This window comes from Rhinopithecus bieti, unplaced genomic scaffold (assembly GCF_001698545.2).
Source record: "Rhinopithecus bieti isolate Rb0 unplaced genomic scaffold, ASM169854v2 scaffold_1557, whole genome shotgun sequence".
Classification (NCBI taxonomy): domain Eukaryota; kingdom Metazoa; phylum Chordata; class Mammalia; order Primates; family Cercopithecidae; genus Rhinopithecus; species Rhinopithecus bieti.
In genome coordinates this window covers 166,449-190,270 of record NW_016803512.1, presented here as the reverse complement: position 1 = coordinate 190,270, position 23,822 = coordinate 166,449, and the positions used below count along the sequence as shown (strand labels likewise).

The following is a 23,822-nucleotide window of genomic DNA, read 5'->3' as shown; positions in this document are numbered from 1 at the left end:
GCGACAGAGCGAGACTCTGTCTCAAAACAAAATAAAATAAAATAAAAAAATTTTGGTCAGACCAGTTGTCTGGTATCAAACCCTGTTTCCTGATAAGATGTTATCAATGACAATGCGTGCCTGGAACTTCATTAGCAATTTTAATTTCACCTCATCCTGTGGTCCTGTGATCTCGCCCTGCCTCCATTTGCTTTGTGATATTTTATTACCTTGTGAAGTATGTGATCTCTGTGACCCACACCCTATTCGTGCCCTCCCTCCCCTTTTGAAAATTGCTAATAAAAACTTGCTGGTTTTACGGCTCAGGGAACATCATGGATCCTGCCGACATGTGTTGTCTCCTCCGACACCCAGCTTTAAATTTCTCTCTCTTGAGCTCTTTCCCTGTATTTCTCAACCCCGCCGAGACATCTAGGAAATAGAAAACAACCCACGTTAAACATCAGTAGTGGGTCAATCCTTTACTTTCCTAGGGCCAGTGTATCAAAGTGTTGGTTTACAGATTTTATATCAGCTTTTCAATATCTGCACAAATTCCCTGGCATTTTTATTGGGACTGCCTTGCATTAATAGAGAAATTGGGGGAAATCAACATCTTAGCAATATCAACCTTCTGATCCATAAAAAGCTGTTGGCTTAAGTGTTACTTGATCTTCAGAGTTTTGTAGTTTCCAGCATATGGATTTTGCACATTATTTTGTTAAATTTATGCCTGTGTACTTTATGCCTGTGTACTTTATTTTGTCTTTTTTTTTGGCTATTGTAAATGGCATTCTTATAATTTAAAATTCTAGTTGTGGCCAGGTGCAGTGGCTCACGCCTATAATCCCAGCACTTTGGGAGGCCAAGGTGGGCAGATCACAAGGTCAGGAGATCAAGACCATCCTGGCTAACACGGTGAAACTCTGTCTCTACTGAAAATACAAAAAAATTAGCTGGGGGTGGTGGTGGGAGCCTGTAGTCCCAGCTACTCGGGAGGCTGAGGCAGGAGAATGGGGTGAACCTGGGAGGCAGAGCTTGCAGTGAGCCAAGATTGCGCCACTGCGCTCCAGCCTGGGCGACAGAGTGAGACTCCACCTCAAAAAAAAAAAAGAAAAAAAAAATCCAGTTGTTATATAACAAAGGTCTGCAAATAATGACCCATGAGACAAATCTGATTCCCCACCTGTTGCTTTTGTTTGGCTAAGAATCATTTTTCACATTATTGAACAGTTGAAAAATTCAAAAGACTAGCATTTTTGTGATCCAAGAAAACCATGAAATTCAGATATGAGTGGCCACAAATAAAGTGTTGCCAGGACACAGCCATGCTCCCTTATCATTTACGTGTTGTCTATGGGTGCTTCCCATTACAAGAGCAGAGTTACTTGCAACAGGGATCACGTGGTTTACAGAAATAAAATATTTACTATTTTGCTCTTCAGAAAAAAAGTTGCCAGCCGGGCGCAGTGGCTTACGCCTGTAATCCCAACATTTTGGGAAGCCAAGGCAGGCAGATCATGAGGTCAGGAGATTGAGACCATCCTGGCCAACATGGTGAAACCCCGTCTCTACTAAAAATACAAAATTTAGCTGGGAGTGGTGGTGCACACCTGTAACCCGAGATACTTGGGAGGCTGAGGCAGGAGAATCACTTGTACCTGCGAGATGGAGATTGCAGTGAGCTGAGATCACACCACTGCATTCCAGCCTAGGCAACAAGAGCAAAACTCCATCTCAAAAAAAAAAAAAAAAAAGAAAGAAAAGAAAAAAAACTTGCCCATTCCTGGTAAAAAGGAATATCATTTATTTAGGTATATTGACTATGTATGGTTGCTACAGTTATTCGTTACAGTTCCAGGAATTTTTTTCTTGTCGTAAAGTCTTTGAGATTTTTCACATCGCTGTAACAGTACCGATTCCATGTTAAAGAAAAAAAATTGCTTGATTGAATGTAATTACTGCTTTGCTTAAGTTTATAGACTATTCACCACTCTTAAGGTTTGTATTCTTTCTTAGAATATGATCTGTCCAGATCAATGTTCTATGTACATTTTTTTTTTCTTTGAGACGGAGTCTCACTCTGTTGCCCAGGCTGGAGTGCAGTGGTGCAATCTCAGCTCACTGCAACCTCCACCTCCTGGACTCAAGCGATTCTCCTGCCTCAGCCTCCTGAGTAGCTGGGACCACAAGAGTGCACCACCACGCCTGGCTAATTTTTTTTGTATTTTAGTAGAGATGAGATTTCACCATGTTGGCCAGGTTGGTCTCAAACTCCTGATCTCAGACGATCTACCACCTCGGCCTCCCAAAGTGCTGGGATTACAGGCATGACCCGTTGCACCTGGCCCCATGTACATTTGAAAATAATGTGTGTCCTGCTATTTTTGGGTGGAGAGTTCTAAAAATACCAGGCAAGTTGGTTGCCAAGCTCTGTTCAGGTTGCCTTTATTTTTATTGAATTCTGGCTAGTCTCTCATTTAGTTAGTAAGAGAAGAATGTTGAAATGCCAGCTATAATTGTGAATTTGTCTATTTTTCTTTTCAGTTCTTTCAAGTTTTGCCTCAAGCATTTTGAAGCTCTGTGTACGAAGATGTGTACACATTCAGGATTATTAAGTCTTCTGGGAGAATTGATCACCTTTTCACTTGTAATGGCTCTCTTTATCCCTGATTATTGTCCTTGTTCTGAAGTCTAATTTGTTGGAAGTAAGTATAGTGACATTAACTTTTTTGGGGTTGCTGTGCATATGTACAGGGGAGTAAACAATAATTTTCCCTTTACCCTTCTAGTTCCTAGCTAGGATCCCTGTAAACAAAAGACAAATTAACAAGAAAAAGACAAACAGAAGTGTACTAACATGTATACCTCTTACATACATGGGATATCCAGGGAATGAGTAATTCTCATGAGGTGGTCTAGGACCCCAGCTTATTTATATAGATGCTTCTTTTTCTTTTTTTGAAATAAAGTCTCTCTGTTGCCTGGTTCAAGTGGTTCTCCTGCCTCAGCCTCCCAAGTAGATGGGATTACAGGCATAAGCCACCACACCTGGCTAATTTTTATATTTTTAGTAGAGAGGGCATTTCATCGTGTTGTCCAAGCTGGTCTCAAAATCCTGGCCTCAAGCGATCTGCCCGCCTCAGCCTCCCAAAGTGCTGGGATTATAGGCGTGAGCCACCATGCCCGGTATACAGATTTTTGTTTTGTTTTGTTTTTTTTTTTTAGATAGGACCTTCCTCTGTTGCCCAGGCTGGTCTTGAACTCCTGGCCTCAATTTATCCTCCTGCCGTGTCCTCCCAAAGTGCTGGGATTACAGGTATGAGCCACCGTGCTAGGCCTGGATTCTTCAACTAAAACAAAGAAAAAAGGGTGTGAAGGAGGCAAGTTAGGGGGCACGAGTGGAAGATAGAGGCTGGTTAATCAAACATGTTATGCAAACTCCTCTGGTTCAGTCTCCAGGCTGGTAAGGGTCTAAAGTCATCTCCAGTGACCAACCTTTGTCCTTCTTGGTATAGCGGGGAGGGATCTCTTTGTAAATTTATGTCTTGCTTTCTGGCAGATGGCGGGAGGTGAGAGAGCTTTCCTTACACTTACACTCATTTCTTCTCAATTGCCTTCAGCTCACAATAATCCTTACGTCAAAGCAGCATATTTTGGGGGTGGCATGTTCTGCTACCCTTCACATGGTAACTGCAACCATGAATGTAATGGCTTTTCTGAGTTCTCTGGGTCCTTGTACTGGATCACTGAACATGCAGGTGGCCTTGGGGGGTCCCCAGTGACACCTGCCCCTTCCAGTCATTGACTGCCTACACAAGCTATATTCAGAGCTTTTATATTCTTCCCTAGAAACAAGAAAGACAGAAATGAGATGTCTGCATGGATGTCTGGCTGGCTGACAGACTCAAATACAAAACACACACCCTCCCCGCCATAGCTCCACCAAGAGCAGAGAAAATCAGCTTCCAGAAAGATTTAAATGCCGTGAATATAAAGGTGCTTCAGGAACCCAAAGGCATAAACTTCAGGGAACAAAACTTCCTCCTCTTCTTCTTCTTCTTTTTTTTTTTTTTTTTTTTTTTTGAGACAGAGTCTTGCCCTGTTACCCAGGCTGGAGTGCCGTGGCGCAATCTCGGCTCACCGCAATCTCCGCCTCCTGGGTTCAAGCGATTCTCCTGCCTCAGCCTCCTGAGCAGCTGGGATTACAGGCACATGCCACCACGCCCAGCTACTTTTTTGTATCTTTAGTAGAGACGGGGTTTCACCATGTTGGCCAGGCTGGTCTCGAACTCCTGACCCTATATTTTATTCTAAGAGTTGCACAGTTTTAAAACACTTATATTTAGATAACTGATCTACTTTGAGTTACTTGTCATATACACTGTTAGGTAGAGTCCTAATTTCCTTCTCTGAACATGTTTGAAGATAGGGTTGACAGGATATGATGGATTGAATGTCTATGTGTGAGAGACGGAGTCAGGGATGTCTCCATGGTGTTTGAGCACTGGGAAGGATGTGACTGACTGATAGGGAAGATAACAAGATCAGTCTGAATCTTTGAGAAGAAGATCATTGCTATCAAGGAGACATTTAGCTATGAGTCTGGGGTCCTGTGTAAAAGACTGGGCTGCAGAGTAGGGAGCAGTAAGTGTACAATCAATAAGTAAAGCCATGATACAGGGCGAAATCACTACAAAGCTGAGAGCGAGGAGGAGAAACCAAAGGAAAAATGAACAGTTTAAATATCAAGACTTTAAGAACTCTAGCATTAGGAAGTCACAATTAAGGGAAGAAAGAGTGATCAGTGAGGTAGGAGAGATGTAGGGAGACCCCCTGAAAGTATTGCTACGGAATAAAAGATGAAATGCTCCTGATTATTGTAAATACAAAGTTGCATGCAGGATTGTGTAAAGACAATGTCAGGTTGGACTGCCAGAATGAGCCAACAGCACGTGATGTGCTTCCCCCTGCAGGGAGCCTATGAACGGACGTGCACTCAGGGAGGTTTCACATCACCTAGATTCCTATCCCAGAAAAGCAGATGTTCATAGTTCTGGGAATGGAATGCGACCCTCGTGGAGAGCCTATACACGGATGCATGGGGGGCGCCTGTCCATATGGATAAGATAGGGCTATAAACGCCCTCATCTTGCCACGGCTCTTCTAGGCCTCTTTAGGGTTAAGGCATACTCCCTTCTGAGAATTTCTGGTCTAACCAGTTGTCTGGCTTCATATCCTGTTTCTATGAATTGTTTGTAACCAGCTTTTGCTGCAACTGTTCCTGCTGATTAATACATTGCTAATCATAGGTTTTGGGAAGACTGTTTCTGTTTTAAGGCTCTGTTAGAAATTACTGATGCACACACTACATTGTAAATTCTTATCTCTGTGTACTGTACTTCTGCATACAGATGTTATGTTAAAGAATTACTTCATCCCCATGTGACCATCTCACCTCATAATCAAATGACCCTAAATCCCTCACTAACCTACCCCCGCCCTCACTAAACTTAATAATAAATGCTGGCATATCCAGTGCAATGGCAGCATCACGGGTCCAGAAGGCGGTGACCCCCCCAGACCCAGCCTTCACTATCTTGTGTGTGTCTATTATTTCTTGTCCTGCCGATCCGCCTGGGAACAGAGAGCTCCGCTGTGTTGTGGGCTGCTGGCCAGCTCCCGCAATAGAGAGGAATCAGTAGGGTGTGATGCTTGGAAGGCAAGTGCAGGAGTGTTTCAAAGGGAGGGAGAGATCATCTGTGCCACATGCTATGGAAGGATCAACTCAGACGAGGACTGAGAATTCACCATGGATTTAGCAACATGGAAGCAACTGGTGTTTTAGATTAAAACTCTTGGGGACAAGGATCAGAAGCTTGATTTGAGTGTGTTCAACAGTCAGGTGGTGGAGGAACACTGGATGCACACTGAGATTTTTGTAAAAGAAAAAAGACACTGGGTGGTAGTTGATGAGAAAAGTGGGTAAACTGAGGTTATTTTTTTAAAAAGATGGGAGTTAATGTTTGTATAATGAGGTGGAAGAATCCAGTGGGAAGGGAAAGAGTGATGGTACAGAAGACAGGAGACAGTGGCTGAGACAGTATCATAGAGTAAGCTAGAAAAACGAGGCCAATGAGGACTCAGAAACCTGCTTTTTTACACGTCCCACAGATGTTTTCACGCATCAGCATTTTGGAACCACCTGTAAACCAAAAACAAAATTCTAAGGCCCCCCAATCATCTTAAGACCCTCAGCCAGGGCTCTTAAAATGTAACCCAAGAGACTGGTTCAGGTCATCATGGGGAGTGGGAGTCAGACATACCTCATTACACCTCTCCAGCATTAACATCAACACACATTAAGTACGATAAGAAATATTTTGCAACCTATTCTCTCTGAAGGCTGCTACCTGAAAGCTTCATCTGCATGGTAGAACTTTGGTCTCCACAACCTCTCATCTTAACCCAGACATTTCTTTCTGTTTGATTCCAGGTCTTTAGACAAACTCAACCGATTGTCAACCTCGACCTCCTGGATTCAAGTGGTTCTCCTGCCTCAGCCTCCAGAGTAGGTGGGATTACAGGCTCCTGCCACCACCCTTGGCTAATTTTTTGTATTTTTTTAGGAGAGAATGGGTTTCACTACGTTGGCCAGGCTGTTCTCAAACTCCTGACTTCGTGATCTGCTTGCCTCGGCCTCCCAAAGTGCTGGGATTACAGGCGTGAATCACCACGCCCAGCCTATTCCAGGAATTTAAATATTTATTTACTCCAACCATTTTCTTACATTTCTAATTATCTTATAAATACACCTACGGATTCCATATACTTATTTTTTATTGCATAGATAGGTGCAATTTATCTTCTGAAAACAAATACTACTAGCACCAGCAAAATGTGGAGGATGCAGAGACGTACTGCCTGGATCCTCCTTGGAGAGGACTTGCTGTCCAGTTGTGGGAGTTTGTTTAGGGCCTGGCTGGCTGCTTCAGGGTATGCCTGAGCCAAAGAGAGCACCCCCAGCATTCAGGGCCTTCCCTGGGGAGCCCCCTCAGGTGCCTGAGGCCTGGGTATAAAGATCTGGCCACCTCTTCTTGGCCCAGCCAACTCTGAGGGGGCAATGCTTGTTCTGGCATCTTGGCTGGCTGACTGAGGTTTGGCTGAGCCTGCATCCCATTTTGATGACTTCTGCCCAAGCCTGTTTCTGCTTGCTTTTTTCGTAGGTTTATACCTGCCAGGTCCCTTGTACACCTCGGGCCCTCCACTACGCACTCTGGATCACCTGGCCTGTGACACAGAGTGCACTTATTGTTTCAAATCCTCATTTTACTTAATTTACGAATATTTTGTAAAGCCATTTCAATGACAAAATAGTCGTTTTACTACTTGAATATGGATCTTATTAATGTGTTTAAACAGTTGCGTATTTTCTTAATTTTGCTATAACAACAAATGTTTCTGTTTAATTCTTTAACTTACTGTTCCCCCCTTTTTTTTTGAGACGGACTCTTGCTCTGTGGCCCAGGCTGGAGCGCAGTGGCACGATCTTGGCTCACTGCAAGCTCCGCCTCCCGGGTTCACGCCATTCTCCTGCCTCAGCCTCCCAAGTAGCTGGGACTACAGGCATCCACCACCACGCCTGGCTAATTTTTTTTTTTTTGTATTTTTAGTAGAGACGGGGTTTCATCATGTTCGCCAGGATGGTCTCGATCTCCTGACCTCGTGATCCACCCGCCTCAGCCTCCCAAAGTGCTGGGATTGCAGGCTTCAGCCATCGCACCCGCCTATTTTTTATACTTTATACAGAATCAGAAGTCTTTCTCTGGGGTTGGCGGCAGCGGGGAGGGAGGGACGCGTCGTACGTGTGCGGGGGGTTTGGAAACTTTGTGGCTTGGCCATGGATCTCATGGCCCGAGAACCTCACCTCACGTTTCATGGGCAAGATTGGCCCTTGTGGAGTTTGAGTCCAATCCAGAAGAAACAAGGAAGCCTGGGTCTCCTCCAAGTGTTACAGCAAGCTGGCCTGGGGTCCCCCCAAAGGCAGCCAGAGACAAGCCCAGAATCACCCAGTCTGCAGCAGTGTGCAAAGGTTTGGGGTCCCCCCAAAAGGCAGCCAGAGCCAAGCTCAGGGTCCCCCTAGCATCAGCAAGATCTACACCTTATACTATAAGACTCTGCGTATGCTTTATACAGAGTCTTACAAACAAACTCCTACAAGTGGAATAACTAGATCAAAGTGGATGCATTTGGAAAAAGCCTTTTTTTTTTTGAACACATGACACATTTTGCTTGTTTACTATGTTTTCTCTCCATCAGAATGAAAGCTCTTTGAGGGGAGGGACTTCTGTCTATTGTCTGTATTCCCTGGTGACTCGAATTGTACCTGTATGCAACAGACACTCAGTAATATTTTTGTTGTAGACTGGCTAGACATGAGTTAGATCTTTGGTACTTCTGAGGAGTCTGGTTTGGGCAAGAGGGTACTAGGGAGAAACTGCTCCCTGCAGTCTCCCCATTTTCATCTTTCAGTGTTGGAAAGTCGGGAGGAGCTGGATTCCGTTTGCTCAGTGACCGAGCCAGTGGGGCGCAGAGGTGCCCAGAGCAGCTCTGAAAAAGTGTAGGGGAAGCTGGACTCCTGAGTGCCTGTCTTTGGGCCTGGGTTGGACCTAGCACACTGAGACAGGACATACACATCTTGGGGAGTCACCCACTAGTCGCCAGCTCCCTGAAGAACTGAAGAATATACTGTTCTTGGTCTGAAGGCACTTGGAGAAGGAGAGGAAGAAGGGAGGGGGCTGAATCTCTTCTCACCCCCATCTCTGCCAGATCCCAGGCCCCCTCTGGGCCTCTGTCCCACACAGACCTGCCTAAAAGACGTCAAAGGCCCAGGAGCCCTGGCCAGGGTGGGGTCACCATTTTGCAGCCATATGTTTGGAGTGCTGGCTCCAGCAGAGGCATCTGGCCAGTGACTTGAGGTGCTGTGTCTGGCCATGGAGGGCCTCTGGGCCGTCCTGAGCTCAGACCTTGGCTGCTGGCTGCTGGGACGGCTGCTTCTGCAGCAGGGTCAGGGTGTCCTGCTTCTCTGTGGAGCGCAGCTGCTGTGTCTTTGCCAGCTTGAGCTTGGTGGGGTTTTGGATCACTTGGACAATCTCTGCCTTCCATTGTTCTCCAGGTGATGTTTCAGGTTCTCGGCCCGGCGCTGTTTCTTCTCCTGGCAGTGCTTTTCCTTCTCCTCCTCCAGGTTAGGGGCAGAATCCTTGGCAAGCTTCCTTTCCTGCTGTTCCTTCATCTTCCACTGCCAGGACGTGTGCAGGGGCCTGTACTGAACCATCTGGGATAACTTTTTCTTGGAGTGGTCCTTCCACACCCACCCCAATTTGGGCTTCCCCTTCTGGATTACAGGAAACTCCTCCCCCTCCTCCTTCAACTTCTTGGATACTGGAGCCTGGGCTGAAGAATCTTTTCCCTTCTTTGCCCCATGGCCGCCCGTTACCTCTCTCCAGCCAGAGGCAGCTTGCTTGGCTCCTGCTGACCCCGGCAGGGAGCCAGGTGCCTTGGGTGTCAGCTCCTGTACTGGCCGTGAGGGCTCTGAACGTGGCACGTGCTGACTGGGGTAAGGCCCTGGTGATTCTGGGCCCGGGTATAGCTGCTGATGCCACCCACACCCCCTGAGGCAGCTCCTCTGGACTCTGGGCCTGCTCCAAGGCTAGTTCTCCCTGGCCCTGGGAACACTGTGGTGCCTCCTCACTTGGCTTTGGCTGACATGTGGGGGTTCAGGACTAGACTCCGGCTCTTTGAGGTGACTCCAGGTATAGATCTTGCTGATGCTGAGGGGACCCTGAGCTTGGCTCTGGCTGCCTTTTGGGGGGACCCCAAACCTTTGCACACTGCTGCAGACTGGGTGATCCTGGGCTTGTCTCTGGCTGCCTTTGGGGGGACCTGAGGCCAGCTTGCTGCACACTTGGAGGAGACCCAGGCTTCCTTGTTTCTTCTGGGTTGGACTCGAACTCCACAAGGGCCAATCTCGCCCATGAAACTGAGGTGATGCTCTCCGGCCATGAGATCCATGGCCAAGCCACAAAGTTTCCAAACCCCTGCACACATACACTGTCCCCCTCCCTCCCCCAACCCCAGAGAAAGACTTCTGATTCCTAGTTCCAAAAGGCTCTCAGGGACTGAGCCTGGTGGCTCACGCCTGTAACCCAGCACTTTGGGAACTCAAGGTACGTGGATTGCTTGAGGATAGGAGTTCGAGACCAACCTAAGCAACATAGGGAGACCCTGCCTTTGCAAAAAAACAAATCCCCACCCCTCGAAAAACAAAACAAAACAAGATAAGAAACCTCTCCCAGGGCCACTACCCACTATCCTTCCTCCTCTGGCAGTTTATGGCAGTGCCAGTTTCCATGTGCCCCTGCCAGCCCTAGTGTTACCTATTTTTAAAACGTTTCGCTGAGAGGAAAGACATTATTCCATTGCTCTCGTTTGCCCATTAGCCCTGCGCACCCCCAGCCACCTCTGTGATTTGCCTGCTTGGGGACTGAATGTCACCAGCCTTAAGGTTCTCCTGTCACTGAGGCCAGCACGCACTGACCACAAGGAGGCACTGCTCCCCTGCCAACATCCCCTGGTCGCACCTGCTCTAGGACACTCAGTTTCTGAGCCAAGGCTGCAAAGTTCCACGCCGGCTTTACAATTAGTAAAGGGCATCAGTACCCTGAGGCGGGAACTCAGGTTTTAAGGCGTTTTGTCGCTTCCAGCTCGGTTTCACCTGTGGTCACTTGGAGCCGGGGCGGGGAATCTGCAGCTTGCAGAGGGGACCACTGCGCCTCCTGCCTGAGGCGGGCTGGGGGGTCACGGTCCTCGCAGCGTTTAAGGTGAGTCTGGGACAGGACCCTACCACCCCCTCCAGATCTGTGGCATCCTCCAGGACCCCAGCGCAGGACGCGCTCCAGGAGCCTCGGTACTTCAGGGCCTCCAGCGGGCGCAGTCGGGGTGCCCGCCCGGCTCCTTTATCAGAAAGGGCAGCTGCGGAGCCCCCGCGTCTGCGGGATGTGGAGCGGGGTGGGATGTGGAGCGGGGAGGCTCCTGGATCACGTCATCCCTTGCTCCTCACAGATACGCAAGGGAAAACGGAGGCTCCCAGGGCCCGGTTAACTCGCTCTATTGACAAAGAACCTCCTAGAGCAGAGTCCAGCCAAGGCCCCTCTGAGCCCTGTTTGCCACCAGGCCTCAGACTTGGCCTATGGAGACTTGAACAAACACTAACAGTTACCAGCGTTGGGGGCCACGCCCCTCAGATAACTTGGGCGCCCCTTAAATTGTCTGCCTGAGAAAACTTGATGCTGCCAAAAAGATGTACTGTTTGTTCTGGCTGGCACCTGAGACAAGGTCTCTATCTCCCCTCCCTCTGGGAGGATGACAGTTTCCACATGGGGAGCATCACTGGGGCCAACAGCGCTCACGCCAACCCTTTGCAATTTGTCACTTTCCTGACTCTACTGAGCGCCCCCCTAACCCCTTCCCTATTCCCTCATTCTCCCTTTGAAACTCAGAGTTACCTCTACAAATCCAAGTTCAGTCCAGCTCAGGCCGGACTCTTCCCTAGTGCAGCGGTGGGTACTGATGAAAATCTTCCCTTACCCCTGTAATTGGAGCCCGATTTTGTTTCTCTTTGACAGGGTCGCATAGTGAGTGGTAGAGTCAGGATCCAACCCACTTCTGCCTGAATAGTTCCCCTCGCCCTCTTCAGACCAGCTTCCAGTTTCCCCTTGACCCCCTCTCTCTCCCTTCAACCTATAAATCTTAGTTGCCAACTAGAATGGCTGTACCAGGTACTTACAGCAACAACAACAACTTATTGGAAAGAAAATTAGTTTTTTGTTGTACTTCGTGCTTTTTCTGCCATGTTTTACCCAAGATTTGTTTGCCCATCCTCTGATCCTCTATTAGGATATTAAAACAAAATCATATGCCTTTTTTGAGCAGTTTTAAGTTTATAGAAAAATTGAGCTGAAAGTACAGTTTCTACATACCCCTCCCCTCAGTTTTCTCTTTACGAACATCTTTCGTTAGTGTGGTACATATTCGAATTCCTGAGCCAGTATCAGTACATTATCATTCACCAAAGTCCTCCTTTATGTTAGGGTTTACTCCTTGGGTTGTAGATTTTATGGATTTTGACAGATGCATGATGACGTGTATCCACCATTGCAGAATCATACAGGATGTTTCACTGCCCTAAAAATTCCTTATGCTGCCTAGTTTTGCCTTTTCCAGGATGTCATGTTTGGAGTGATTCAAGTAATTCTCCTGGCTCAGCCTCCCGAGTAGCTAGGATTACAGGCACCCACCACCATGGTCAGCTAACTTTATATAAATATAAATAAATATACATATTTATATCATGTTTTTAGACAGAGTTTCACTTTTGTTGCCCAGTGGGAGTGCAAAGGCATGATCTCGGCTCACTGCAACCTCCACCTTCCAGGTTCAAGTAATTGATTCTCCTTCCCTGACCTCCTGAGTAGCTGGGATTACAGGTGCTTGCCACCACTCCTAGCTGATTTTTGTTTTTTTAGTAAAGATGGGGTTTCACACCATGTTTGCCAGTCTGGTCTTGAACTCCTGATCTCAGGTGATCCAACTGCCTTGGCCTCCCAATGTGCTGGGATTACAGGCATGAGCCACCACGCCCAGCCAACTTTTTGTATTTTTAGTAGAGACGGGGTTTCACCATATTGCCCAGGCTGGTGTCGAACTTCTGACCTCAGGAGACCTGCCCACCTCAGCCTCCCAAAGTGCTGGGATTACAGGTGTCAGCCACTTTGCCCAGTCCAGCAATTGACTCTGTTGCCCAGGCTGGAGTGCAGTGGCACAATCTCAGCTCACTGCAACCTCCGCCTCCCGGGTTCAAGCAATTCTCCTGCCTCATCCTCCTGAGTAGCTGGTGGCCTTGCGTCTCACTCGCCACTGTAAAATGCAATTTGGTCAGAAATATAAACTGCTCCTGACTGGTTCTATCTTTCCACATGTTCCATCTCTTTTCCTGGTCTTGTTTTGTAGGTTTTGTTTGTTTTACTATATATGGTCACTACCAATCTTTTCTTTTTGCAATTATAACAAACTTCTGTAGGTGGTAAAGTCTCCAGTAGGATGGGAGCTCAGTTTTGACTGAATAAGAAGAGGAAGGAAACATTATCCAGGTGTCGTGGTGCGTGCCTGTAATCCGTAATCTTAGCTACTTGGGGTGGTGCCGAGATTGCACCACCACATTCCAGCCTGGATGACAGAGTGAGACTCCATCTCAGAAAAAAATGTATTTATATACGTATGTGTATATATATATACCTATATATGTATATACACATAAATCTTCATGATCTTGGATTTTGCAATGTGTTCTTAGATACCACATCCAAACCAAGAGTGACACAAGAAAAAATAAGTTGGACTTCATCAAAATTAAAAACTTTTTTGCATCGAAGGGCATTATCAAGAAAGTTAAAAGACAAGTACTATGGTCTGAAGGGTTGTGTTTCTCCAAAATTGTTGAAATCTTCACCCCCAATGTGATAGTATTCAGAGGTGGAGTTTTGGGAAGGTGATTAAGTCATGATGGCTCTACGCTTATGAATGAGATTAGTTCCCTTATAGAAGAGGACCCAGAGAGCTTCCTTGCCCCTTCTGCTATGCAAGGTTACAATGAGAACACAGCCATCTGTGACGGAGCAGGTCCTCACCAGACACTGAATCTTCAAGTGCTTTGATCTTGGACTTCCCAACCTCTAGAACTGTGAGAAATAAATTCCTGTTGTTTATAAAGTGCCCAATCTATGGATTTTATTATAGCAATCCAGACAGACTAAAACAACTGCCTACAGCATGAGGAAAAATATTTGTCAAGTCATGTATCTGATGATAATCTGGTATCCAGAATACACAAAGAATACGTATGACTCAAAAACTGAAAGGCAAACAACCAAATTTTAAAACGGGCAAATAATTCGTATAGATATTAATATGCAGCATCACTAGTCATTATGGAAATACAAATCAAACAACAACGAGGTTACTATTTCACACCTACTAGGATACAATCAAAATGAATATAAAATAACAAGTGGTAAATATGCGGAGAAATTGAAATCCTTTTACATTGCTAGTGAGAATGCAAAATGGTTCGGATGCTTATTCTCTTCTTTCTTTTAAGGATGTGTTCTTTACCATTCTATTCAATGCCTTACATATCTGCATATTTTCTTGGGCTGCCTACATGATATACAAATATTTGGATACAGACAGAAATATAAATCACTCATCTAAAAGCTTTTCAACCTGACACATAAATTCAGTTTACTTGAAAATGGAATGTTAAAAGTGTTACTGAACAACTTTTACTATGGTTCACATTTGTTAATATTTGCTAATATCCTAAAAACAAAAACAAAACTCCTCAAAATACTTCGGTTTTATAATGTAAACATCTGATGTCTAAATTAATCAATAAAATTTTGTGTTTTAAATAATTGTATTCTATTTTATTTTGGTGCGGTGTAATTTCATAATAGATTAAATACTAGCTGATGCTCGTCAGAAGTAAACTAGTGAATTATCATCCCATTAAGATAAACTTTGTTTCTGCTAAGAAACATCTTAATTTAAATGTAGGAATTTACTAAATCAAGTACTAAGTTTCTATTTCTCTTACTAAATGGAGGATATATGTAAAATTCAACTACATTCAATTACTCAATTTATTCTTTACTATCATGAGAATATAGACAGCATATTTTACACAGAGCATACAAAGCTTTATCTTCATTGAATTACAAGTAAAATATATGTATATATAATTTAGATATTAAATAACAGAATTTATTTATTTACCTGTGGGTGATGGAATGTGATTCCAGCAATCATTCCATGTACAATAACTGGCTGAAAATGGGACATGGGCCAGGCACGGTGGGTCACGCCTGTAATCCCAGCACTTTGGGAGGCTGAGGAGGGTGGATCATGAGGTCAGGAGTTCGAGACCAGGCTGGCCAAGATGATGAAACCCTGTCTCTACTAAAAATACAAAAATTAGCTGGACATGGTGGTGGATGCCTGTAATCCCAGCTACTTGGCAGGCTGAGGCAGGAGAATTGCTTCAACCCAGGAGGCAGAGGTTGCAGTGAGCCGAGGGCTACTGCACTCTAGCCTGGGTGACAGAGCGACACTCCGTCTCAGAAAAAAGAAAAGAAAAATGGGACATGAAGTAAACTTATATGATTAAAAGAAACTACATCAAGTGAATTCACTATAATGTCTCCAAGCAAGGCAAGATCACCCTCTTGAGATAAGAAATGAGAGGCTACTTATTTTGACCAAGTTAGCTCCACAATTTGGGGAACCAAGGGCTACATGGATACTTGTTTTGTTCCCCCACCCATCCCCACCACTACCAAAAAAATACTTGAGAACCCATTATTTCCCAATTCAAGCTTCTACTTTCATATAAAAGAAAAGTTGATACTCCAAAATCAACTTAAATTTTAATTAACCAAATACAATCTTCCTAAAGAGAAACAATTCACAAGAGTTAAGCCAAGAGAAAGATAGGGAATACGAAACAACAAAGAACATCAATAAACCAAAATTAAATGTTTGGGAAGATAACAAAATTGGCAAATGTTTACTTAGGCTAAGCAAGAAAAAAAGAGAAGGGAATCAAATTACTAAAATCAGCAATAAAAGAGAACTCATCACTGCCGGTATCACAAAATAAAAATGATTAAAAGAGAATGCAATGAAAATCTTATGCCAAAAAAATTAAGATAGCCTAGATAGAATGGATGAAGTCCTAGAAAGACACAAACTAAAACAGAGTAAAGGAGAAATATAAAATATAAATAGATCTATAGAAGGTTAAAAGATCAGATTGTAATTTTAAAAACTTTTAATAAAAATCCCATATCAGGCAGCTTCCCAGGTGAAGTGTATCAAACACTCTGAGAAATTAATATCAATTGTTCACTAACTGTTGCAGAAAATAAAAGGGTAGAGAACACTTCCCAATTCATTTTATAAAGCCAGGATTACTCTGACACCAAAACAATATCACAAAACAACATAGACCAGTATCTTTCATTATTTTATAAAATGAAATATACTCAACAAAACACCGCCAAATGAAATTCAGCAACACATATAATAGATTATGCACTACGTGCAAATGTGCTTTACCCCAGGAATGCACCACTGATTTAATATTTGAAAAATCAATGGGTACAAACACATTAATAGAATAAAAGACAAAACTTTATGAGCATCTCAACAGAAATAAAGCATTTGAGAAAATCCGTATTTTTGCAAACCTTCTCTCCCTCCTGCTCACCTCCGTTCCTCTCTCATCATCCTCTTTTCCATCCACCCGAAAACATTTCCCCACTGTCTTTCTGCAAAACCTTCTCTTCCCCTGTTTTTCCCCTCCATCTACCCCCCGAATTTTTTTTCCCACCATTTTTCCTCACCGTCTTTTTGCAACGTCTTCTGCTCGCCATCCTCTTTTCCCTTCAGCACCAACCACTTTCTGTACTCCTCCATCTATCCCCAAACTATTTTCCCCTTCCTACCGCTCCAGTCGCACTGAAGTCTCTGTGGCCACCAGCTGCAGCTAGGCAAGCGGTGGTGCCAAAAGCTACAAGCCTCGAGCGTGTGGTGGTGGTTAGCCCTGGTCCTGGTCCTCTAAATTGGGCATGGAGAAGCTTGCGGAGCAGCCACAGAAGAGCCTGCGATAACCTGACTCCCCTTCAGCACCATTTATATACTGAGGTTATGCACATGAGGTTCCTGCACTACATGTTCTGATTGGATATGAGAAAAACCGGAGGCCTACTCTGATTGGACTTTATTATCATGTTCTGATTGGATGAAAGCAAGTCTTAGGACAACCAATCAGAGTATGAAAATAAAGTCCAATCAGAGAAGGCCTAGAGGTTTTCAGTCATCCAATCAGAACATGTAGTCTAGAAACCATGGGCATAATCCCATGTGCATGCTGGGAAGGCCTCACTTGGATTTAGGCTCTTTTGTATCAACCTGCCTAGGTAGTCTGTTTCCGGCTTTGAGGACCAGGAGAGGGAGGAGCTCAGGCACCTGCTGCATGCTGGAGGCTGGAGCTTTGCGGCACCGTGGCTTGTCTCACTGCAGTTGGTGGTGGCGAGGGAGAATGCAGCATGCGGGAGCATATGAGGGCAGCCAGAGAGGTAGGAGGGTCGCCAGAGGAGTAATAGGGTGGTAGAAGGATGGCTGGAGCAGTAGAAAGGTGGCCAGCAGGAAAGCTGCTCCTGACCAGCTAGAGGACGAGAAGTGGGGGCCACCTGTGTATGCCAGAGGCTGGAGTCACCAACCACTGAGGCACATCTGACTGTCGGTGGTGGTGGCAATGAAGACTGCAGCTCAGTTTAGAGTGGAAGAAAGATGGCAGGGTAGGGGTAGATGCGCTGTCTGTGGCTGCACTGCTCACCTTGTGGAGGCGGGTTTGGTGTGCTGTTGGGTCTGCACTGCCTGCTGCGGGAGGCTGGCGGTGCTGTCCGGCTTTGCATTGCTGGCAGTGGCGTGGGGGTTGGCTGTACTATTGGGGCCTACGCTGCCCAAGGTTGGGGGTGGTTGGAGGTAGGTTGTGTGCGCTATTGTGCACTGCTGGTGGCGCCGAGGGTGGGTTAGGGGAGCTATCAGCTGCTGCAATGCCCAAGGCAGAGGGTCGGTTGGGTGAGCTATCCGGGGCTGCAATGCCAGCCAACAGTCGGGGGCGGTTTAGGGGAGCAGTCGGGTGCTGCACTGCTGGGAGAGGAGGGGGAAGGTGGGGGGCGGTTGGTTGGGTGCACTATCCCGGGAGTTCAGTCCCCACAATGGGAGCAGGTTGGGGGCGCTATCCGTGGCTGTGCTGCCTGGGGTGGGGAAGCGGGGCCAGGGGCAAGAGCGGGTTGGGGGCGCCATTGGGTGCTGCAGTGCCCGTGGCGGGGACGGGTTGTGGACACTATCAGGTGCTACACTGCAAGTGGTAGAGTGGTGGTTTGGTGGCGCTGCCAGGGTTACACTGCCCACGCCTGGCTCTGGGTGTGTTGTGGGTGCAGTCCGAGGGCTACATTGCTGGCACTAGGGGCCAGGTTGGGGCACTATTGGACGGGGGAGGGGGGCTGCACTGCTGCCACTGGCAGCAGGTTGTGGAGGTGGCCACTATAGCGGTGGCCTCCAAGGAAGGGGTCCTTCTACTCTTCCCAGTGTCAAGGCTCTGGAGGGTGAGCAGCTCCTGCTCATGTTGGAGCGCTGTAGGCATACAGAGTTTTTGTGGCAATTCTCTGAGCATTGCAGGGCCCTCACACCTACTGGTTCTCCGGCCCTTGCCCTCTTGCTCCATATTGCGGAGACCATCCAGAACCCCCGAGGATGGGGTAGTGGGCACCGCAGGGACTCAGGGCCCCCTGGTGGAGGAGTCAGGAATGGGAACTGGTACTTGGGTGGGGAGGACTGACTAGGTCTGAGTTTCTGCTGTTCCTGCTCCCCAAGGAGCGCCAGGCACTGTGATGTCTCCAGTCCCCACCCCAGGTCAGGAGGCCAGCTTGGGTCAGGAGGAGAAGGTTGGACTTCGGAGGGTGAGTGTGAGTATGTTCTCTGAAACCAGCCCCTGCTACCCAGTGGCCAGCATGACAAGGTGAGGCTCTAACGCTGCCGCTTTCTGCATCCTGTTTTAGGGTTTAGGTTTTACGGTTTTCTTGCTTTGCCCGTACGGGCGCTCCTAGCCAGGCTGGAGGAAGAGGTGAAGTAGTCATCTATGGTGAGCTGGAGGTTGGAGTTTGCAGATGGCACAGCTCTGTGGCTCGCCTCCTGCGGTTGTGGTAGTGATGTGGCAATGGAGACTGCAGCTCAACAGGAGTGGTAGGAGGGCGCCTGTGTTGGCCAGGTGGTAGGAGCCTTGTAGGGTGGGCGGGTGGATGGAAGGTGACAGCAGCAGCAGCGCTGGTTATGTTGGTGTCGGTGCTAATGATGGCAGCAGCAGCAAGTCTGGCGCCCGGGAAGGGGGAGTAGGAGCGCTTTGGGGCCTAGCCCGGCGTGGCATGGGTAAGAAGCTACCAGTTCTGTACCACAGCCCTCGGTGATAGGTGGAGGAGTAGCCAGAGCAAGGAGGAGTCCTCCCTTTTCTCCAGTCTCTGGAGGGTGCCCTCCTCCTGCTGGTGCCTGAGCCAGGTGTGAGTGGCAGCGTTGCCTCATTCTTAACAAAATTTAGGGGGTGACTATTTGTGTATGTTTTTGCTGGTTTTTTGTTCTGATAGTCTTGGATTTTTTAAATTTCATGAATCGGGGAGGGGAAAAAAGGTAGCATAACAGGCCTTCTAATTCTTGCACCAGTTCTTTTTCCTTTTTTGCAGTCTAATCTTATCATCATCATCGTGTTCCTCTTCATTTTTTTATGCTGCTGCTTTTATTTCTTGTTTTTATGCTTGTTTCTCATCCTCCTCTTCTTGTTTCCTTTATCCTAAGCAATGAATGGCCTTAACAAACCAAGACTGAGTTAAAAACTACTTGTCACTGTGTTGTATTTTTAAAATAATCAGTCCCTTACTTTGGAGCCGGTAGAGAGAGAGATTGAGAGGGTGCAAGTCACCTCCGGAAGGCTGGGATTTGTTTTTACTGGGAAGAAAATATGTTCTTTGTTATCACAAGCCTGTGTGACACCAGCAGCTCCTCCTTGCCCCACTCTCACAAACCAGCACCCAGACTGGTGAGTCCAAACACAGATGCACACACACATATACACACATATTACCTTCATGTGCACACATGTTCTCTCCTGTGCACACATAGATTCTAACATGCTTATATACTCAAGCTACACATTCACATGTGTACACACATAAGTACATTAACACATACACACTTGAGTGTGCATGCACACACATGTACATGCACATCCATACAGGCATACATGCACTCACATACACACATTAACATTTCCTGTTTAACATTTTCTGTTTGCCCCTGGTGAAACTGAGGGCCAGATATTGCCCAACCATTGTGATGTCGTCAGTAGGCAAACTGGGGGGAGTTTGGTCACAGCCATGGTGCCAAGTTTTGAACTTAGCCTCTGACGTGATCCTGGATCCATGGACCTTCCCAATGTCCCTCTGCTGCCTCCACATACCCCATCCTCAACACCAGCCCACCGCGGAGGGTCGGGGGCTGTGTGCAAGTGGACATTATTGTAGATGCCTCTGTAATGAGGACATGCAGGAGGAATAAAGAATTTCTGTGTTAAACACTCAGCCTTCCTCTGCCCTTTAGCAAAAATTCCAAGGAGAAGAGAGTGATGACAGGAGACAGAAATATGAGTGAGAAACAGAAAGAATGGACAAGATGATAAGAAGGCTGAACAAAGGAAAGAGCAAGCTAAGATGAGAAAAAGCGGCCGGGCGCGGTGGCTCAAGCCTGTAATCCCAGCACTTTGGGAGGCCGAGATGGGCGGATCACAAGGTCAGGAGATCGAGACCATCCTGGCTAACACGCTGAAACCCCGTCTCTACTAAAAAATACAACAACAACAACAAAAAAAACTAGCCGGGCGAGGTGGCGGGCGCCCATAGTCCCAGCTACTCGGGAGGCTGAGGCAGGAGAATGGCGTGAACCCGGGAGGCGGAGCTTGCAGTGAGCTGAGATCCGGCCACTGCACTCCAGCCTGGGCGACAGAGCGAGACTCCGTCTCAAAAAAAAAAGATGAGAAAAAGCACTGCAGAAAGAAAACATTCTGAAGGAGAGAGAAAGAGGGGCAGATGGGGGAACAAGGAGCCGGTGGAGAGAGATTGAGAAGGTGTGAGTCACTGCTGGAAGGCTGGGATTTGTTTTTGCTGGGAAGAAAAAATGTTCTTTGTTATCACAAGCCTTGTATGACACCAGCAGCTCCTCCTCACCCCACTCTCACAAACCAGAACCCAAACTGGTGAGTGCAAACACACATGCACACACACAAATGCACAGTGTACACTTATGTGCACACACAGATACATGCTAACATACTCAAGATACACATTCACATGCATACATACACATGTAATCACATGCACACTCGTGTGTGCACACACACATGGACATGCACACCCATACAGGTGCACACCCATACAGGCGCACACACACTCACACACATTAGCATTTCCTGTTTAACGTTTTCTGTTTGTGCCTGGTGAAATTGAGTGCCAGGAAATACTGGCCAACCCTTGTGATGTCATCAGTAGGCATACTGGGGGGAGTTGGGTTACGGTCATGGTGTCAAGTTTTGAAGAGGTTTATCCTCGTGTAGGTTTCTTAGCATGAACTAGGTCTTCCCTGAGAGTGGCATCTGGCCCCAGCTCCATGCAGTCCTCACCAAGTCCCATTGCCTGTGCATCCTGTGCTTCATCTTCCAAGGCTGGCTTCAGCAGCGGCCTGTGAAGTTGGCTGCAGAACCATCAAAGTGTGGAAATAGAGATCAGAACTTTACATAACTGTATTTTATCTCACTTTTTAAAATTACCCATTTTTTGTATCTGTTTAATAATGTTTATATTGGTGGAGTTGAGCATTTAAATGATCATTAAATAAAAATGCAATACGGCTGCATGCTCAGAAAGATTGTGCTTTTAGCTATGTTACCAGGGAAGCTTGATGGTCACTTTTCTCTGTGTCTTTTCTTGGACAATCTTTTGGACCCTTCTCCAGTCAAGTGTGATTGTTTAACAGTTCTTATCTCTCTTCCTTCTAACCCCATGCTTAAAAATCTTCAGTAGCTTCCTGTGTTTTTAATACAGTTATGAATATGAGTGTCTTGTCTTTTTTTCTTTTTTTTTTTTTTTTCCTTTTTTTTAGACAGAGTCTCACTCTGTCGCCCAGGCTGGAGTGCAGTGGTACAGTCTTGGCTCACTGCAAGCTCTGCCTCCCAGGTTCATGCCATTCTCCTGCTTCAGTCTGCCGTAGCTGGACTACAGGCGCCCGCCACCACGCCCAGCTAATTTTTTGTATTTTCGATAGAGACGGAGTTTCACTGTCTTAGCCAGGATGGTCTCAATCTCCTGACCTCGTGATCCACCCACCTGGGCCTCCCAAAGTGCTGGGATTACAGGTGTGAGCCACCACGTCCGGCTGAGTGTCTTTTCTTAAAATACATAAGATTTGTCTTGCATCTTTTCAGCTTACCTCTTTCTACATCATGACTAGCACACTGGCCTTTGAATTTTGGGGATGAGGCTTCATCCTGCAATCTGTTTTCCCCTTGCTTGGTAAAGCTTCTTCTTTGTCCTCATTGCCCATCTGTTCAACCTCGATTCATTCTCTGGTACTCTTATTAAGTAATACATTCTCTGGTAGTTCTTTCCTGATCCCGTAGGCTTGCTAACTAGTCCCATAGCATCTTGCATTTTTGGTGACTGCAAGAGAGCAGGGAACGTGTCTGGGTTCTCCAGATCCAGTGGTGTGCTGGTAAATGCTTAACAACTGACTGTCTGAAAAACACAGAACTTGGCTTATAGTATTTGCACATTTCTGTGTTGTAAGTAGGAATATCACGGCCAGATTCAAGCTACCAAGCTGATGTCGCTGAATGATGAGTTGGGATGAGATGCGTGCTGGCACACCATCATAGGATAATTCTACCATACAGATTGAGTAGATGCACCATGAACATAGACAATAAAATATACTGAAAGAATTAGAATATGAGGAATCTTAAATATTATAGTTTCAATATAATTTAGTTGGAAGTTCATAGAATGCATTTTAATAATAATGACTTTAAGAATAAACTCTCAGAAATTCCTGAAAATGTAATAACCTGTTCTCATGCAATGGTTTGAGCCAGGACTAGAGATCCCTTGTGTCAAGCACAGACAGGTCACATTTTTTTCATTGATGGCAGACATTGGAATAAGCCAATGTGTATGTGTGCTGCCATTTCTTGGAATTTACTGTGCCCTTGAATTATCAACTTACTCTCATAGAACTGGGATGTTTTGCATTATACTAGCTTTTATATGAGAATGTGTATACCAAAGAGAAATATACACAAGTGCGACTACTCAAGGCCACTCCAGTAGTGCAACTGATTTACTAAGGCATTAACATTGATCTAATGAAGTTTAATGACAAGTGATTGGCTCAGATAAATGATAAGACATTAATCTTGCTTTGTTGGGTAGGCAAAGTGGAAGGAACAATGGTGAATGTTTTATTGCTCGGAATCCCCATTTTGCTTTTCATCTCATTTACCAATCATTAAGAGGTGAATTATCAGAAACACACTTTACTAGTATTTGCCTGCAGCTAGTTAATTGGTAGTTTTGACTGAATTGCTTAGTTCAACCCAAGTTCCTAAAGGGAGTAAACATTTGACTGAAAAGATTTTTTTAGAAGAAAATACAGACTATTTCACAAGATTATAATGACACATTGTGTGGAAATGTAGATTAGGGGTACTCAACACATTTCTGTTAATCCAAGTAAATATTCCTAACATGGATATAAGAGTAAATGCCAGCAAGGTTAACAAAAGTTTATGCAAAATTTAGACATTTTAATAGCCATGTCATAGGGGATTTCAAATATTATTTTCTAAAGATTAACTGTTAACATTTAGGTCCTATAAAGAAAAAGTTTTCAAATGCCCTAGAATATAGTATTTTTTTTTTTGTTATCATTGTTTCTAGATGAAATAGACATTCTAAACTTTATTTCTAAAATCGAAAGCTATTAGAGCCAGAAAGGTTTTCAGAGTGAAAGGTTTTCAGCCCTCTTTGTTATGGATGAGGAAACTGGAGCCACATGTGAATATG

The 23,822-nt window shown here is 45.7% G+C and overlaps 1 pseudogene; it reads right to left on the bottom strand.

The window, feature by feature from the left end:
* Positions 1–8,999: 8,999 nt before the first annotated feature.
* Positions 9,000–18,388, bottom strand: LOC108539287 (coiled-coil domain-containing protein 86 pseudogene; annotated as a pseudogene).
* Between the last annotated feature and the right edge of the window lie 5,434 nt (positions 18,389–23,822).